The 12,879-nt window shown below is 38.7% G+C and overlaps 1 protein-coding gene across 1 annotated transcript in view; it reads left to right on the top strand.

Moving 5' to 3' along the window:
- The window catches only part of LOC104439852 (cysteine-rich repeat secretory protein 38), a 28,691-nt gene that overhangs the window by 15,178 nt on the left and 634 nt on the right, over positions 1-12,879 (top strand). The window lies entirely within an intron of this gene.

Raw genomic sequence — 12,879 nt, 5'->3', positions numbered from 1 at the left:
TCTGTCAGTATCTAGACTAACAGATGACTATCCATGCTTATTTGTTTTTGATAAATTTGGTGTCTATGTAAAGGACAATTGCACCAACGCAACTCGCTGCTCGTGAGGAAAATTAAAGGACTCGTATCAAGTGAATTCACGTTACAACAAAAGCATTCCTAACCCGAGACACACGAAAGCAGTAGGAGAGGATACATGGCATCAACGATTAGCACACACTAATTCGAATGTCTTGAAGTACCTGCGGAACCAACAACTGATTCAGTGCAGTACTAGAATGCAAAACATGTGTAGTAGTTGTTAAATTGCTAAGACCACAGCTTTGCCATTTCCTTCATTAGAATCTGTATCTACTATGCCCTTACAGAAAATCCATTGTGATATCTAGGGACCTTCACCAGTTACTTCTTTTCAGAATTTCAAATACTATGTTCTTTTTGTAGACAATTTCTCTCGGTTTAGCTGGTTATATCCATTGAAATTGAAGTTAGACTTTTATAATGTCTTTGTTCTATTTCAAAAGCAAGTAGAGAATCAATTTGAGTCGAAAATCAAGATATTTCGGTGTGATGGTGGAGGAGAATTCATTAGCCACAAGTTTCAAACTCATTTGCAGAACTGTGGTATCAAACAACACATCTCTTGTCCTTACACACCTGAATAGAATGGCATTTCTGAGAGGAAGCATCACCACATTGTTGAACTAGGTCTTGCCATGCTTTATCATGGCAGAGTTCCACCGAAGTATTGGGTAGATGCATTCATAACAGCTAACTATATTATCAATATACTTCCAACACCAAAATTGCAGATGCAAATCACCTCACGAAGATTATATCAACAAGAGCCAAGTTATGATCATCTCAGGGTGTTTGGATGTGCATGTTATCCATGTTTACGACCCTATGCTCAGCACAAGTTTGATCCAAGATCACTAACATGTGTGTTCATTGGATACAGTGAACGTCATAAATGTTACAGATGTCTTGTGCCTACAACAGGTCGTGTGTATATTAGTAGACATGTTCTATTTGATGAAAACTCTTTCCCTTTTACTAAGACATGTTTAACAGAGTATGCACCACTCACATCACTCTATCGGTTATGGGCAGAAGAGACTCAACTTATGGAATCAGGAAGCAAAGAAATAGCTCCTGTTTTCTTACAGACTTATGCAGAACATTTGCAGACTAATGCAGATATCACTACAACTGATTCTCAACCTTCACAGCAGGTTACAATACCATATATTGATCATTCATCATCACTATCAAATGTAACCCAACCACATGGTACCTCTATAACAGCAACACAAGATGAAGTCTCTTCACCAGTACAGAACCAAGACATGTCTTCATCTGAAACATCAACATCCGATAATATGAGTGTTGAATCTGAACATGCCATTCTTCCTCATGCCTCACAAGCAACAACTTCGAGTCATTCTATGCAGACTCAATCAAAGTCTGGTATTACAAAACCTAATCCCAGGTATGCATGCCTTGCTGTATATGAAGTACCCACTAAACCAAGATCAGTTAAATAAGCTTTAGCACATAAAGGCTGGTATAAAGCCATGACAGAAGAAATGGATGCACTTTATCAGAATAGAACTTGGGAATTAATCCCTAGAACTAATCAAATGAATGTGATTGGTTACAAGTGGGTGTTTAAAACAAAACTTGCATATGATGGTAGTCTTGATAGACCGAAAGCTTGACTAGTTGCTAAAGGTTTTCATCAAGAAGAAGGAATAGACTTTACATAGACTTTTAGTCCTGTTGTCAAGCATGCTAAAATTCGAATAGTTCTCTCTATTGCAATGATGAAACACTGGCCGATTCATCAACTCGATGTTAAAAATGCATTTTTACATGGTACCCTTAATGAGACAGTTTACATGGAGCAGCCTCCTGGTTTTCAAGATCCCAAGAAACCTCATCATGTTTGTCTCCTCAAGAAGTCCCTCTATGGACTTCAACAAGCTCCCGAGCCTGGTTTGACAAGTTCAGAACTTCCTACTTGAATGTGGATTCTTTTGCAGCTCAACCGACCCATCCTTATTCGTATTTCACACCGGTACTGATACGATTCTTCTACTACTATATGTTGATGACATTGTCTTAACCGGAAGTTCCTCTCGCTTGCTTTCTAATCTCATCCATTCTCTCGCCTCAGCTTTCATATGAAAGATCTTGGTCCACTACATTACTTTCTTGGCATTGAAGTTAAACATACTTCGATCATCTATTTCTTTGCCAAACTAAATATGCTATTGATCTTCTTACTCGAGCTCATATGTTGGACCAAACCTATCTCAACTCCTCTCGTCGTAAGACCAATCATTTTGAAAAATGATTCTACTCCTCTATCCAGTCCTATTGAGTATCGAAGCTTAGTTGGCGGTCTTCAATACCTGACTTTAACACGTCCTAATATTGCATATGCTACGAATTCATTATGTCAAAAATTACAGACACCTACTATTGCAGATCTTCATAAACTCAAGAGGGTTTTGCGATATGTTAAAGGTACCATCAATCTCGGAATTTTCATTCATTCTCGAAGCTCCTTACTTCTATATGGTTTTTCGATGCGAGTGGGCTGGATGTACCGAAACCAAAGATCAACAACTGGTTTCGCACATATCTCGGCTCTTATCTCATTTCTTGGACAGCTAAAAAGCAATCCACAAATCATCGATCCTCTACGTGAAGCGAGTACCGTGCTCTTGCTTCCACCTCTGCCGAACTTACTTGGATCAGTTTTGTTCTTCGTGACATAGGATGTTCTCTCCCTCGTCCAACACATCTCTTTTGTGACAATAAATCAGCCATTGCTCTTACTGCCAACCCAGTTTTACATGCTCGCACTAAACATATTGAAGTGGACTTCCATTTTGTTCAGGAAAAGGTCTCCTCAGGGTCACTACGTGTAAGATATGTTCCAAGTGTTGGAGAAATCTTCTTGAAGTGTTTTGAAGTTGACAAAACGTTTCCATCAGTCTAGTCTCGAAGGCTTGCGTGACTCTGCTATTTAAAGTCGAAGACCTCCCGGACAGCCATACTCAAGACTCAAAGTCTATCCTCATTGACAGTCTCTAATCCGTTGAAGAAAGGTTATCCGAATCGGATGTTCCGTCAAGGATTTAATCTTATCAACTGGAGAAGATCTCGTGGCTGGAGAAGACGTAACGGAATCCTTTGATTGATCGAGATTGATTCGATAAATTGAAGATTCGATGATTGCCTAAATATTCTTGGAAGGTTTTACTTATGGAAACCGAGATCCTGATTGTATGGGCGAACATGATTGATGGGCTATCGACACGTTCCTTTAATAGCTCGAACAATCTTCCTAATTGATTCCGTCCAACGGGTAGATTGGAGGAATTCCTTTGGAAAGTGCCAACGGGTATGATGGCATAAATGAGTATATAAGGAAGAAGGTCTTAGTTGTTTGAGGTGTGTGCGATAGAAGAATTCCAAAGTCTGAAGCTCCTTTTTGTTTAGACAATTACTCTGAGCGAATACTTGTATACAAAAGAGAGTTTATATTTGTGAGAAATCTTGAGGAGGTGTGGTAGAACATCTACACTTTTGTGGAATCAAGGCAAAGCTGTGCTGTAACTTCTCTTTTGTTCATAGTGGAATCCAGCCAATAGGCCGTCGGTGAAGAAGAGTGGACGTAGGCTTGATATAAGCCGAACCACTATAAACCGCGTGTTCAATTTTCTCTTCTCTCGCCTTACTTTGATTATCGTTTGTCTCAAATCCATCAACTGTCTAGTATTGTGCAATTATCGAAGAAAAATCTTTTATATACCTATTCACCCCCTCTAGGTACTTATACTAGCAATATCAATTGGTATCGAGCACATGTACTTACTTTATTTGAAGTGTTTTACTTCGTAGTAAAAGATCCATGGCTAGTATGCTAGCACCGGGGCGATGGAAGGGCAAAGCAATACCGACCACCCTACTTTGATGGAAATGATTACAACATCTGGAGAACAAGATGAAAGCTTTCCTACGATCAAAGGATCCTCTGGAATGGGACGTTGTAGAAAAGGAATTACTCCTACCACCGCATCGAGTCTACGAAAGAGGGAAAGAAACTGTTGAGACCAGCGGAATGACTCGGGAAGAGATAATCAAGAGACAAGCACTCGATGCAAAAGCAATTTACTCCTTATATTGTGCTTTGTCACCAACGAATATAATAGAATATCTTCTTGTGTTACAGAAAAGAAGTTTGGGACAGATGCATATCACCTATGAAGGAACAAATCGAGTGAAGGAAACAATAATCAACATTCTTCTTGGTCAATACGAAGCCTTCAATGAAACCAAGAGAATCTATAACCGACATGTTTAGTCTTTTTACGTATATCGTGAATGGTCTTGAAAATCAAGGTCAACCAATTTCGATCCCATGAAGGTAAACAAGCTACTGCGTGGACTCTCCAAGGATTGGAATCACATAAAGATTTCGATAAGAGAGACGCAAAGAATTATGCCACTATCTCATCGTCGACGAGGCGATTGGAACTCTTCGATCTTATGAAGTGGAACGGATCAATGAAGATGAAGATCCAAAAGGTAAGAAATCCATTGCATTAAAATCAAATGATGATTCGATGATACAAATTCTGAAGATGATATGGACGATGAGGAGCTTGCTCTCATGATAAGAAGATTCGAAAACCGAATAGAAAAGGAAGAAGGTTCAACTCAAAGAAACAAAGCTTTCAAAGACAGCGGACCAAGTCTATTGATGATGAGGAACCAAGCAAAGATGTAGTCTCGCTTTGAATGTAAGAAAAAGGGACACATCGTACCCAACTGTCCTCTTCTGAAGAAGAAGAGGGAAAAGCTGAAAAATTTCGAAAAGCTCTCAAAGCCGAAACCTGGAGTGATACGAGTGTGAAGAAAGTGATAATGAATATGCCAATCTATGTCGATGGCACAATCGGACTCGACTGGATCGACTCGGACAGTGAATTTGAGGCAAGTAATTTTAAAATTCCTGTCAAAGTTTCTAAATACATTGATGAACTGTGTTTTAGTCTTAAGACTTCCCTCAAAAGAATTTCCGAACTGAAAAAAGAAAACTCAGCTCTAAAACAAAAGGAAAACGTTTTAGTAGAAAGAGTTAAAAGTCTAGACTTGATTTGTTTCCACTCTTATAGAAAATGAAGATAATCTTTTAAAAGAAAATGCTCTTTTAAAAACAGACTTATCAAATATTTCAAAGAAATTTTCAATAGGTCTGAAAAACTTGAAAAAATTCTTTCGGCTCAAAGACCTTACTTCAATAAGTCTGGTCTAGGTATGACAGCAGAAAACAATTCCCTTGATTGATTTTCCTAAAGTAAAAGAAAGAATTAAGAAAAGACTCTCGAGAGAGGCTTACAAAAATCATTTCAAGAAAGTTTTTGTAAAATCTATAGGTAGAAATGCTCTCGGATGTTCAAAGTGCAACAGTCCAGGATCACTTTGAAAAAGAGTGTCCTATGGTTTGGAAACCTTTAAGAAAATATGGGCTAATACTGCTATGTTACTAACACCAAAGGACCCAAGAAAGTTTGGGTACCAAAGAAAGCTTGAGATTTTTTTAAATGCAGGTCACTTTCAAGAAAAAGGTAAAGTGGTATCTTGATAACAGATGCTCAAGACACATGACGGGAGACTCAAATTGTTTTATAAAGCTTGCTCAAGTAAATGGTGGAAAAGTTTCATTTGGAGGAAACATCAAAGGAAGTATTATGGGATTTGGAACTGTGAAAATTGGAAATCTCTCAATAAGTAATGTTTCCTTAGTGGAAGGACTCAATTACAATCTTCTCGGATTAGTCAATTGTGTGATACTTGGTTTCAAGATCTTCTTTCGAGAAGGAATATGTTCTGGAATCAATAAAGACTCTACTCAGTCTTTCATGGGTCGAAGACATGGAAACATCTATCTTTTGGATGTGAAACCAAATGAATCGCAATGTCTTATCTCAATTCAAGACGAAGCAAGCTTATGGCACAGAAAGCTTGGTCATGTCAACATGAAACAATTAGCCAAAATCTCATCAAAGCAGCTTGTTCAAGGACTACCCAACTTACCTTATCAAAAGACTGATCCATGCACTCCATGTATTCTGGGAAAGCAGGTAAGAAATTCATTTAAGCCAATAAATCATGTCTCTACTAATCATGTACTGCAGTTGCTGCATATGGATCTCTTCGGACCAACTAGAACACAGAGTATTGGAGGTAAGAAATATTGCATAGTAATTGTGGACGATTACTCCCGTTTTACTTGGGTATATTTCCTTGCAAGTAAGTCCGAAACCTTCTCGTATTTTGAAAAATTTGCTAAAAAGGTTCAAAATGAAAAATGATGTGTTATCTCAAGTATAAGAACAGATCATGGAGGTGAATTTGAAAATCAAGATTTTACAAAATTTTGTGATGAATCTGGCTTTAAGCATGTGTTCTCCTCTCCATATACTCCTCAGCAAAATGGAGTTGTGGAAAGAGTCTTCTTAAGACCTATTCTAGAGAAAACCCCTTATGAGTTATTCAAAGATAAGAAGCCTATTGTTTCATACTTTCATGTATTCGGTTGCAAATGTTTTATATTGAAAAATGCAAAAGATCGAGTTGGTAAGTTTGAAGAAAGATCGGATGAAGGTATCTTCCTTGGATATTCTACATCAAGCAAAGCCTTCAGAGTCTATAACAAGAAGAGCCAGTCTGTGGAGGAGTCAATGAATGTCAAATTTCAAGACTCAACGCAAGATGAATCAAGTTAGACTCATCAAGAAGAGTCTGAACCTGCTCCAGACCTTCCAAAGCTTACAACTCAAGAAGCATCTCAGATTCTGGAAAACCAGCATTAGGTTGTTCGTGAAGATCCAAATAAAGAGAGAGATCATCAACCAGACAAATCAACAAGTAACTGGAAGCATAAGTCCAGTCATCCCAAAGATCTTATTATCGGTGAAATTAATGAAGGAATTCGCACCAGATCCAAAAGGCGAGAAGAGTCTAGTGCTGTGGCTCTCGTTTCTGAAATTGAACCAAAGAGCATAGAAGAAGCTTTATCTGATGAAAGCTGGATTGAAGCTATGCAAGAAGAGCTCAGATAGTTCAACATTAATGATGTCTGGGAATTGACATCCAAACCAAAAGGTAAAACTGTTATTGGAGCTAAATGGGTGTTCAGGAACAAGATGAATGAGAAAGGAAAAGTCGTACGAAACAAAGCAAGACTCGTGGCCAAGGGATATACGCAAGAAGAAGGAATAGACTATGATGAGACTTACGCACCAGTAGCAAGGTTAGAAGCTATTCGACTATTACTTGCGTTTGCTTGTTATAAGAATTTCAGGTTATTCCAAATGGACGTCAAAAGCGCCTTCCTAAATGGATTTATCCATGAGGAAGTTTATGTGGAACAACCACCAAGGTTTGAAGACCCAAAGAAGCCGACTCGGTCTTCGATTGAAAAGGCTTTGTATGGTTTAAAGCAAGCACCTCGAGCTTGGTACGACAGATTAAGTAAGTTCTTAATACAAAATGGTTTTGTCAAAGGTAAAGTAGATACGACTTTATTTATCAAAAAGGAAAACAAAAGTTTGTTACTTGTTCAAATATATGTGGATGACATTATTTTCGGATCCTCTAATGAAAATATGTGCAAGAAATTTTCTAAGTCTATGCAGGATGAGTTTGAAATGAGTATGATGGGAGAGTTAACATTCTTTCTTGGTCTTCAAGTAAAACAATTGAATGAAGGAACTTTTATTTATCAAGAAAAATATGTTAATGATCTTGTCAAAAGGTTTGGACTGGAAAAGTGCAAAAAGACCGACATACCGATGTCAAGTTCTTTGAAGATAGACAAAGATGAATAATGGAAGAAAGTTGATCAAAAGCTGTACATGAGCATCATTTGTTCACTTCTTTATCTTACGCTTCTAGACACGACATTTTGTTGAGTGTTTGCATCTCAAGCTAGGTTTCAATCGGATCCTAGAGAATCCCATCTCAAAGGTCTTTGCGAAACGTATCATTAAATATGTTGCTTCATCATCAAGCATCGGTCTTTGGTATCCTAAGAAGGGAGACTTTAATCTTCCGGGATATTCGGACTCGATCTGGCCGGTTGCGAGTTGATAGAAAGAGCACTTCGGGAACTTGCCGCTTGCTTGGAAGGGGACGGTGTCTTGGTTTTCAAGGAAACAAAGCACTTTGTGTCTCTTTCAACAACATGTAAGCGTAGTATGTAGCCCTTGGAAGTTGCTGTTCACAAATTCTATGGATAAAACAACAGCTAAGAGACTTTGAAATTGAAGACTCATGCACGGAGATTAATTGCGACAACACCAGCGCTATCAACCTCACCAAAAATCCAATTCTCCACTCAAGAGCAAAGCATATAGAGATTCGACATCACTTTATTAGAGACCATGTTCAAAATGGAGATGTTTCAATTCAATTTGTTGACTCAAAGAACCAACTAGCGGATATATTCACAAAGCCTTTGGAGAAAAATCAATTTGAATCTATCCGTTCCAGACTCAACATTTTGAGGTATGAGGATATCAAAGTCTAAAGACTTTCAGACTCAGACATACAAGACTTTATCAGTAAGATAGTCTCGGTACGATCATCTGACTGTAAGTCTTTCTCTCTTTAATCTCATCTTGAAAAGGTACGATCGTCAGACTGTGTATAAATTGTTGCTATATTTAATTGACGTAATTATTGCATCGTTTCATTTTCAAAAAGGAAGCTATTTTTGAAATGGCTATTTTTGCGGAAAAAGACAGTTATTTTGAAAAGGCATTTTTTATTTCCTTTGAGACGGTTCGTTTATCTCTCCTTTTTAACCGATCGTGCACTGTCGATTCCTCTTCACTTTACTCTCAAAAACCCTAGAAAGCATCGATCCTCCATTCCCGTTTGTCTTCTTTGTTTAATCTTCAAAAAGTTGTCATTTTTCTTGGGAAAGACAAGCAAGGAATCTTTCAAAAACTGAGAAAGATGTCATCTTCAAGAAAGTCTTCGAGAATCGCAAGCAGGGGACCACGGCGAATGAGTGAGGGGCCTACGCACTTCGATCTTACTGAAGAATAAGTGTCTCCAGAACAGCAACCGAGCCCACAACATTCTCAGCAGTGTCATTCTCCTCCATCTAGTCCTCAAGGCGTTGATCATCAACAATAGGAAGAAATCATCGACGATGCAGACCCTGTAAGAGTTCAAAAGCCCGCTTATATTTACCAGCTATATCGTGCCTTAAAAGGAATTCATACTCCTTTGAACTATGTTGATGATTTTCTTAAAGACAAAGGACATGGGAACGAATATATCTTTCTGCGAAAAATGGAAAGTTTGGGAATTGTTCGTAAAGGGGTGGCTAAGGAAACCCTTGCGAATATCCCAAGTGATCCTCGTGGATCAAATCTGTAGATGGGAATGATGATGACAAATTGTATAGTCAATTTCAACCGAAAATGGGTGTTGCGGTTGAAAATCAAGGAAAAAGGGGAGATTTGTTCAGATCGAAGGAACAAAAGGATCTGTGCTCGAAATTGCTGAAGCGTGGGGTAATAAACCCTAGGAGTGTGGATTTTGATTTTCTGGATCTTTGTGAATGTGAACTTGAGGGAAAAGTTCAGTTATCTTCAACTTGAAAAGTTCTACTCTGACACTACAGAGGCCTATGCTTTGAATTAACTGCATATTTCTATTCAAATCTAAGCTTTTGGATGCGAATAGATTCTCTTTCAGCGTTAAAGACCAGGACTATGTTGTGGATATGAATATGCTGGCAGATGTGTTATGAGTTGAAAGAGGAAGATATCAACCAATCAAAGTTTCCATTGCTCGGGCCACATTGGAACTGGTGAAGGACAGGAGAACAGATGAAAAGAGCACCTACTTAAGGATGAGTGCATTCAACATCTTGCTTCACAAGATTGTGATTAATTGCCTCCGACCGAAATCAACTTCCAAGACCGATGTTTCAAGTTCGAGGCCAAGCCGATGTATGCCATCCTCTTTGGGAAAATGTTTTCTCTCCCTCACACTTTGTTATGTTTCACATGTATAGAGCAATGATGAAGGACAGAGGTCAACTCCCTTATCCAAGCCTTGTTACTGAAGTTATTCGGACATCTGAATATTCAGCCTCCGCAAATCTTTTGTGTTCGACCATGCGATCATATGGTGGTAGGTCTGAAAATGGTGACCAAAATGCGTCTGAAGGAACTGAGCAAGGAGTTGGAGAAATTCAAGGAGAAAACTCCTGCCAAATCTCATGAAATCTCTTCTGCAGCTAAAAGAAAAGGGAAGGAGCCCATGGTTGCTCCATCCAAGAGAAGAAGAGCTCTCCTCGTTGAGGATGAAGATGATGAGGAAGACATCACCGTCTCGCAATGGCTTTGAAGAATTTAAGTCGTCTGTTCCACGAAAGAATCGGAACAAATGATGAAAGAAGCAGAGGAGAATGAAGAAGAAGAAAGAGAAGCTGAAAAAGAAGCAGAGGAGGAAAGACTCCGAAGAAGAAAGAAGAGAAGAAGGAGAACCCGAGGAACACTCTTCTCCACCTGTAGGCATGGAAACGGGGGAGATCGGGAGAAAGGAGTGAAGTCTTCATATCCTGATGCAAGTGAAGGAGTCAGTCGCACCTGCAGACCCAGAGGATGTTTATGCCGCTCAGTTTCTAGAGGAAGGTCATGAAGTCTCATCACCAAACCTGCGAGATTATGCTGATCTACCGTCGTCTGCATTTACTCCATCAGATCGAGCCGAAGCAAGTACTCAAACGATAATGCATCAGATTTTCGCAGAATCATGGATATTCTCTTGGAGATGCGAGGTCAAATTTATGCCTTGGGTTGTGAGGTTCAAAACTTGCAGAATGCGGGTCAAGTTTCTTCCTGTTCATTGAATGATAAGATACAAGCCTTCTCTGTTCAGAATCAGGCCAATGCCAAGAGTGAGGAGATTGCACAACTGAAGGAAGACTTTAAAAGGCTGGAAAGCATCGTTCAGTCTATGGAAAATTTCCAGCTTGTCCGCGTTCCCAAGCAATCTTGACTTCATCTCAACCTTTTTAATGTTGACAAAAAGGGGGAGAGATGCAAGATTTGATCAAACTTTCAATTGTTAAACTTTTAACTGTTTGTTGGATTGTTTTGTTGTTTGAACTCTGTTTGACTTTGTTTTGTGTCTAGATGAAAACTGAACTAGACTTGAACTTGACTGCTTCTATTAACTAGTATTGATATCTTATGGATGGCTTTATCGTACACTAGACTAACCTATTTTCTGTGGTTGCAGATTCTAGTGTTATTCATTTAGCCATTTATCTTTATAAGATATGCATATGTGTTTGAGAAATGTTTTGCAAGTCAAAGTTATCCAAATTTGCGGGAAAGTTTTGTCACCATCAAAAAGGGGAGATTGTTGGAGAAATCTTCTTGAAATGTTTTGAAGTTGACAAAACGTTTCCATCGATCTAGTCGAAGGCTTGCAGACTCGCTATTTAAAGTCTGAAAACCTCCGGACAGCCATACTCAAGACTCAAAGTCTATCCTCATTGACAGTCTCTAATCCGTTGAAGAAAGGTTATCCAGAACTGGATGTTCCGTCAAGGATTTAATCTTATCAACTGGAGAAGATCTCGTGGCTGGAGAAGACGTAACGGAATCCTTTGATTGATCGAGATTGATTCGATAAATTGAAGATTCGATGATTGCCTAAATATTCTTGGAAGGTTTTACTTATGGAAACCGAGATCCTGATTGTATGGGCGAACATGATTGATGGGCTATCGACACGTTCCTTTAATAGCTCGAACAATCTTCCTAATTGATTCCGTGCAACGGGTAGATTGGAGGAATTCCTTTGGAAAGTGCCAACGGGTATGATGGCATAAAGGAGTATATAAGGAAGAAGGTCTTAGTTGTTTGAGGTGTGCGCGATAGAAGAATTCCAAAGTCTGAAGCTCCTTTTTGTTTAGACAATTACTCTGAGCGAATACTTGTATACAAAAGAGAGTTTATATTTGTGAGAAATCTTGAGGAGGTGTGGTAGAACATCTACATTGTGGAATCAAGGCAAAGCTGTGCTGTAACTTCTCTTTTGTTCATAGTGGAATCCAGCCAATAGGCTGTCAGTGAAGAAGAGTAGACGTAGGCTTGATATAAGCTGAACCACTATAAACCGCGTGTTCAATTTTCTCTTCTCTCGCCTTACTTTGATTATCGTTTGTCTCAAATCCATCAACTGCCTAGTATTGTGCAATTATCGAAGAAAAATCTTTTATATACCTATTCACCCCCCTCTAGGTACTTATACTAGCAATATCACCAAGCGACTATCAACTTGCTGATATTTTCACAAAATCTCTGCCTCGCCTTACACATTTTCAGCTGTGCATCAAATTGGGTATTGGTTCTCCACCCATTCCCAATTTGAGGGGGGATGTTAAGGAGTATAAATCAAAAACACCGACTGATATTAAAGGAGAAAGAATAGAAGCTGAGACTGATATTAAAGGAAAAAGAACAGAGGCTGAGATTAGAAAGAAGGGAGAGCTGCAAAGCAACAAAGTAGATAACATAGACTGGAGAAGACACGACAACTCAAATAAATGATCGTGATGAAGAGTGATATGGATCATCATCAATGGTGAAGAATTTGTGATGAAGACCGACACGGATTGCCAACTCATGAAGACTCGTGAGCAGTTATTCAGTTGAGAAATAAAACAGATTGAAAAGTAGTCTTGTGAAAGTTTGTTTTTCTGTTGTATCTTCGTCTTCTTCAATAGGAAAGACATAGAAACAAATGAAATCAAAGTTTCTTGATT

The sequence above is a fragment of the Eucalyptus grandis genome, chromosome 8 (genome assembly GCF_016545825.1).
Source record: "Eucalyptus grandis isolate ANBG69807.140 chromosome 8, ASM1654582v1, whole genome shotgun sequence".
Taxonomy (NCBI): domain Eukaryota; kingdom Viridiplantae; phylum Streptophyta; class Magnoliopsida; order Myrtales; family Myrtaceae; genus Eucalyptus; species Eucalyptus grandis.
The sequence above is the reverse complement of the archived record's forward strand: the minus strand, read 5'-3'. Positions and strand labels throughout refer to the sequence as shown.